This window comes from Gossypium hirsutum, chromosome A10 (assembly GCF_007990345.1).
Source record: "Gossypium hirsutum isolate 1008001.06 chromosome A10, Gossypium_hirsutum_v2.1, whole genome shotgun sequence".
NCBI classification, from domain to species: Eukaryota; Viridiplantae; Streptophyta; class Magnoliopsida; order Malvales; family Malvaceae; genus Gossypium; species Gossypium hirsutum.
The window spans coordinates 111,683,874-111,691,070 of record NC_053433.1 but is presented as its reverse complement, the minus strand read 5'-3'; the positions used below and the strand labels follow the sequence as shown (position 1 = coordinate 111,691,070).

Below are 7,197 nucleotides of genomic sequence, written 5' to 3'. Positions count from 1 at the left end.
GTTACATTGTTATTAAGTGAGTATCTTTTTTCATTTCAAAATGTCACCCCAAAAAATTTAACAAAAAAACAATGTTAACAATTGAATTTGAAATTTGAAATCTATAGAGTTTAGGGGATAAATTTCAATTTTGTAAAGACTACAGGAATTACAATATATTTTAACCTTGTAAAACTATTACAAGGACAATAGCATAAAGTTTCGATATATAAGAAATAAAGCATAAAGGATACAAATAAAAGAAATCGTAATAAAACTTGACAAATAGCAAGCTATATTGAGAAAAACGCTTGATGTAACACCCTAAATTTTGGGTTAGAAGTTTTGGAGTTTTGTGGTTAGGGTCATAGAGAAGGATGTGTTATTGTGTTTAGTCACGTGTTTAAGTGTCAGAATGGGCCTGTTAGTCTGGTGGTTGAGTTAGAGATACTTTACCTTGAGGATTTGGGTTTGAGTCTTTGTGTGCGCTTTTTGAAGAGATATTTTATTTTGTTTAGTTTTAAGTTAATATTTATAATTATTTTTTTATTTTATTTTTTCTTCTATTTTCTATTTTGTGGTGGCTGGACGTTATCTTTTTGGTTTTTTGCCTTTTTCTTTTGGTTTCTCTTTGTTTCCTCTTTTTTCTTTTTTGGAAAAGTGGTGGTTTTCAAGAGACTTGATTTACTTGGTCATTGGGTCGGCATTTGAACGTTTTCGTTCGTGAAACAGGTGTGGGATTTGAACCTTAACTATTTTACTTTACGATTTATTGTGTCGCCATTTCTCGAGTATGCTTTGTTCAGTTGTTTTGGGTTTTAGTTGTGGAGGAAGTGCGAGGAATACAGTGTATTCCGTTACACTATTATTTTTGCAAAGGTTGGGGATTGTTTTGACGATTGAAACGAAGATTTTGGCCTATTTCGATGGGGTTTCGTGACCACATGGGCGGCCACACGGGCGTGTGCCTGTTCACACAGTCGTGTGGAATTAGGAATTAGGGTTTTCGGGCAGGTTTGGTGCCACAAGGTCGTGTGGCCGATTTGGGGAAATTAGTCATTTTTTACACGGCCGGGTCCCTCGGGCACACGAGCGTATGTGTTTTGGAATTAGGGTTTGAGTGATTTGGTGACACACGACCTGGCCACATGGCTGTGTGGCTAATTTGGGGATTTAGAGATTCCCTACGGGCATGTGTTTGGACACACGACTATGGCTGGTGGGCACACGGGCATGTGAGACCCTCACACGACCGTGTTAGCCCTGTACTTAATTTTAGTGCAATTGGACAGTGAGTTACACGGCCTATTCCCACAGCCATGTCCCTGGTCCACACAGGCGTGTGCCTCAGTCACACGGCCGTGTGCCTCCTTTCACACGGGCTTGTGCCTTAGCCAAATGATTGTGTTCCACTCTTCACACGGGCTTTTGACCTCCCATACGGCCTAGGCATTTTCACACAACCAGAGCACACCGGCGTGTGGTCCTAAGGCACTTGTTTTGGTTCTGTGTATGTGTTTCTAATCTGAAAATTTGTCTGTGTGCTTTAACCCTTGGCTAAGCCTTGGTAAGGATGGTAGGACTTTGTTTTGGGCTATGACTTATATGATATTTGAATTTGTTGTGTGAGATGTATGACTCTGAACCTGGTTGGTTAGGTGTGTGTGCATACATGTTTCTGTTCGACTATCTGTGGATGAGCTCATTATTTTCTGTTATATTCTACAAGTACATGGACTTGCATAAAGTAATGTTTTGGGTGGGTTTGCGAAGAGAAAGGAGTCTGATTCTGATCTGATCTAACAGTTCTATTGAAGTTTACTCGTACAGCGATTTATTGCACTGTACTGCATGTGCGTCAGTTTTGCTGCGTACTATTATCTGTTCTGGCAGTTTAGACTACAACCTATCTGTACAGCGGATTACCACATTGCACTGTACTGCATATACGTCGGCTCTGCTGCGTAATAATATCTAAGTGGCTTAGTCCACATATATGGGTGTGTAGGGTTGGATGGGCCTTCGAGGTTTTATGTTGTGTATTCTGGTTGGATGAGCTTAAACAACTCTTATTGGGTGTGATTGGGGGACGGAGAGGTGTGTTGACTAAATGGGTGGGATTCTTTATTTGATTGCATTCATGTGCATCTGTTTGTCTGAACAACACTTATATATTCTGGGTGTGCCTGAACAACAATTAAGTCCAAATTTATTATGAATAATTTAATTATATTATTTTAAAAAATATTTAATAATAAATATGATATAATTGAGGTGTAGGTATAAATTTTAGAAAAAAAATCAAACCAACTTAATTTAATCTTATCCATCAACACTTGTATTCTCAATTTTATAATTCTAAATTTGATTAACGCAACTACTCATGCTCAACATGTTTTTTTTATATATATAATCAAATAATGAATATCATTTTTTTAAAAAAGGGAAAAAAGAATAAACCAAAATTAATAATAAAGAAAAAAAAAGGAGGAAAAAGGCAAGTTCCACATTTTGCTTTCCTTCACGCAACAAAATCAGTGTTCTTATCCTTTTGTTATTATCATCAATTTCCAGAGCTTTAGTATTGGTGTTAAGCTTAATGTTAATGATGAAGAATGGCATGCTAATATTGACTTTAAGGAACCACCACTATTGAATCTAATAGGTTATATTCACAATTGAAACATGGTTTGATTCCATGTTATATACAAAACCCAGATCTGTTGTTCGTGTTTTGACTCATATTTGTTAATAATTTTAAAATTGTGTTCATCCTTTCTTCGTTTTTTTTAATTATGGGTGTTTGTATATATATATATATTTAAGATAGATGAATTTGTTTGTGAACATTAATATTCATAAACAATATTAATGAATAAAAAAATACTATAAGTAAATTAAATAAGCACAAAAAACTATAATAGTATTACTTAAAATAATCGAACAATAAAAACAAGTTTGATTTATTAAATGAGCTTTAATTGAACATAAATAAAATTGTTCATGAATATAAATGAACTAAGCGTACTTTGTTTGTGTTCGGTTCGTTTAAAAAACGAGCTTAAAAATCTTATTCATATTTATTCATTTAACTTGACAAATGAACATACACAAATAAACTCAAATTGTTTATCGAACGTTGTATTTATTTATAGCTCTAGTTATATTTAATCATCTCATTTAAAGAGCTTCGTTGATTCAATTGCTTTAACCAAGAAGGATTTGCCCATGGAACAACTTGTTCAACTTAAGATTACCATGCACCCCTCACATGTACCATCGAAAAATGAAGTCTCGATGTCAAGTTCCATCAAGGCTCACTCAAAGATTCCTTCTATCACTTTCAATAAAACCTTTCATAATTTTACTACGAACTCCATATGATACTATTAAGATATGGCCTAACAAGGCTTTCCTTAGCTCTACGATCAACCTTAGGGTTAGATCACTTGTACACGAGCCCACTCCTGACTCTTCTTCTATATAAACTACTTCCTCCTCTAAGAAGAGTCTAGCCCTTCTTCACCATTCAAACTCCCCTTCATCTCTCAAGTCCTCCTTGAATCCTCCTTTAATAACTCTTGACAAAATCGCATGAACTGCACTTGGCCGTTGCTTTTAAGCCTTATATATTATCAACAAATTCATAAATTTGTTAAAGTACTACTAAAACTCTCACTACTAAATTGATTGAGTAAACTTAACTCTTTCACGAAAAATCTTTGAAATATTCGTGTTTATAAGTTATAACATTTCTTTGAACACTTGACTAACAGTTTTTTTTTTAAATTACTTCCTTTAGTCCACTAATTATTTTGGTCTATTATTATTGGTAATAGATTGGTCAATTTGGGCTCCTATTGCCCTGGCCTAAATTGGTCTGCTACATAAATCTTATTAAACCCTAAACTCTAATCGTAATATAAACCACACATTTTCATATAACAATTTAATGACTTGTAAAATTGAATAAATTATATATGTTTAAAGACTAAAACCCTAAACTAAAATTTAAAATTTATATCTAAACCTCTAAAATTTTAAATCCTAATCATTAGACCTTTAAAATCAAAAGGGCAGACTTAACTCACAATTCAAATGTGTACAGACAAATTTGAGTCATCCATCATAATAATAATTATTTAAAAATTAATTTAATATTTTTAGAAAATTCCGAAACCCTAAAATTTTTTATAATTTCAAACTCTAAATTAAGGTTTTTAGAATTAGACTAGTAGTCGAATTGGTCAGACTACCAATTCTTTAGTTCAATCGGTCTAATCGATTTGATTAAATAAATCATTAAAATATTTTAAAATAAAAAATTATTAAAAATAAAAAATCCGATTCGATCATTTTTTTCCTGGTTCAATGGATCCATACCAATTCCTAAATTAATCAATCTTATGTCTTTCTCCAAATTAATACTCCAATAATTTTTGATTTGAACAATCAATCTAATTCAATTCAAACATCATTGTCATAAGCCTTATAAACCCTAAACCCTAAACCCAAAACATAAAACCTTTAAATATATATATTAATTTAATCAAAATCTTAATGGCTGATAAATGTGGGTGAGTATGCATACTATCAGCCTATAGCTTTTTTAATCAAAAATACTAAACCCTGAATATAAAAAATATAAAAAAGAAAAAGTATTTCTATATTTTTATTACAACCAAATTAGACAAATTATAAGTGAAAAATTAGTAGTTCATGTGTACCCATCATTCTAGAAAGAGTTATGGTTTCCTTATTTCAACATTTGCTTAAGATATATTGAAAATGTGTACTTTCAATAATCACATACAATGGGCTTGAAAATTGAGCCCATTTTATTCAAGAAAAAAAAAAGAGAGACAAATTAACATAGGCCTAGAAATAGACAATTAGGAGTTCTAAATGGGTTTGAATTGAATAATAATCCCCTTCATGACCCTACAATTTCTAAATATAGTTTTATTTGCTATGTTTAGCCTACCAAGTCATCCACCTTTCTTGATATTGAAGTTTCTATCCATAGGGGAGATCTTTTACATTTTCATTAGTTAAGAAATTCCCTTATATTTACTATAATTATTCTATAAATTTTTCATGGCTCATAAAAAAAAGTGAGATATCAATTAAGTCTTAACTCGATTACTATAGGCATTATCACTAATACAAGAGAATATGGGTTCGAGTGTGCTAAAGCGCATTATCCTCTTCTATTTATGGGTTGAAAAAGGACTATGGAGAATTTTAAATATTGTGTAAAAAAAAGAAAACAAATATAAAAAATATAAAAAAACTCTTTAAATTTAATTGAAAAATACATATTTATTCAAACACATTAAAATGTAGTGTAGACAAGAATCCAACATAAAAGGAATTAATTAACATCATTTTCCCAAAGAAATAAGGAAGCCATGCAAATGCAATCAATTACTTTTGTCATTTTGTCAAAAGCTTTCATCATACCTAAAAACTAAACACTTCAAGCAACAAAGTAAAAGAAGAAAAGGAAAGGATTAAATTAATGAAGAATTAATTTTTTATTTTATTTTATTTGTACAATATATACATAATCAACATGGAATACAAAAACCAATTTAAACAAATATAAATAGTATGGAAATTATGAAAAATATAAACTTAAATCTATCTACACTCTTTATATACTAAGTAGGTTAAATTTTGTTACGTAAGTCATGGATTTAATCTTTATATTTTAATTTGGTCATTTTAGTTTTTGTAATTTTTGGATTTTATATTTGCAGTCCTTACCAAATGCCAAACGGTACTTCTTATATTCATTAAATTCAACTACTTTTAAAATTTGATGCAGTACCACATGTGTAATGTCATGCTAGCTTGCTATTTCTATATATTACTCATAAAAAATCAGTTAATGGATATTTCTGCTATTTGTATCAAGATCAAAATTTCAAAATTCGAAAAATATAGGGACTATGAATGATCCAATTGGAGGACACAGACTAAACTACAAACTTTACACATAGTAGAATTTTACCAATCTGATTTAAATGCTAATATTTAGGTCAGGACTAGGATTGAAATTTCAAAATTTGAAAAGAATAGGGACTAAAGTTAACCAATTCAAAATGTACAAAAACTAAATTTTATGAAATTAAAATATAAATACTAAATCCACAACTTAAGCATAGTACAAGGGACTAAAAATGAAATTTAACCTATTAAGAACTATATCACTTCTTCTTTATTTTTAACGAGATGATTGACTAATAATAGATGAATTTATACATCCTTTATATATATATATATATCATTGAAAGAAGAAAGAAGTAGTAATTGTCCAAAACATTTTTAAAAGTTTGAAAATGGTACCCATCACTACCATATTCTTCTTCTTCCTTGATGTTTTCTGTTTTCTTTACAGTCCTTCAATATCTCACAACTCGTTGTTGGCTACATCAGTGCCCGGATTCAATTTTGTGCATCCTGAATCCTCAAACTTTCAAGTCCTGCTAATTGGGTACTCCCTTTGAAGAATATAATTAACGTACGTAGTTCATCTTCATCTTCAATTATAAATATTAATTCATACTGTGAAAAAAAAAGATCATATAATTTGTCACCTTCATGGCTAACATTTTGATTATCTCATGCTTTAACGAAGCCCATTTGCTTTCTCTAAGGTTCAACAATGGCTGTTTCTCCTTATACAATGCCTTTATAGTCCATCGTGAAGTGGATTCGAAGTGAATGTCCGATACAGTATACTCTATGTTTGTAATGTTTTTCATATATGTGTGAGTATTTGAAAGATTATACATTTTGTATCCGTGTTGGATTATACGAATCTAAATATAAATACTTTTTGAGAAAATAAAAATTAAAAAAAATAAACGGATTGAGTACTAACTCGATTAGTATAGACATTGTTGACAATGTAAGAGGATGTAGGTTCGACTGCGTTGAAGCGCATTATCCTCCTATTTATGGGTTAGAGGGGTTATGGGTAGTTCTAGATATTGTGTAAAAAAAACAGACATGATCAGAACCTAGAATGAGATTGTTTCACAATTCATTGATGTGGTTGCTCATGTCACAATTCATATGTATTTTATTGTAGGCATAGATATTTAAAAAATAATATGAATTCTTTTCTAAAAAAAAAAGTCTTTTGAATCTTTATGAAGCAAACTAAAATGTCATGTGGGTTATCACATCAGTATTATTAGAATTTTAATG

The 7,197-nt window shown here is 31.0% G+C and overlaps 1 long non-coding RNA gene across 1 annotated transcript; it reads left to right on the top strand.

Annotated features, from left to right (window-relative positions):
• The first annotated feature begins 6,304 nt into the window (after positions 1-6,304).
• On the top strand, positions 6,305-6,774 carry LOC121207730 (uncharacterized). Its single transcript, XR_005902845.1, has 2 exons — positions 6,305-6,505; positions 6,623-6,774. It is a non-coding gene; the product is annotated as an uncharacterized lncRNA (long non-coding RNA).
• Positions 6,775-7,197: the final 423 nt, after the last annotated feature.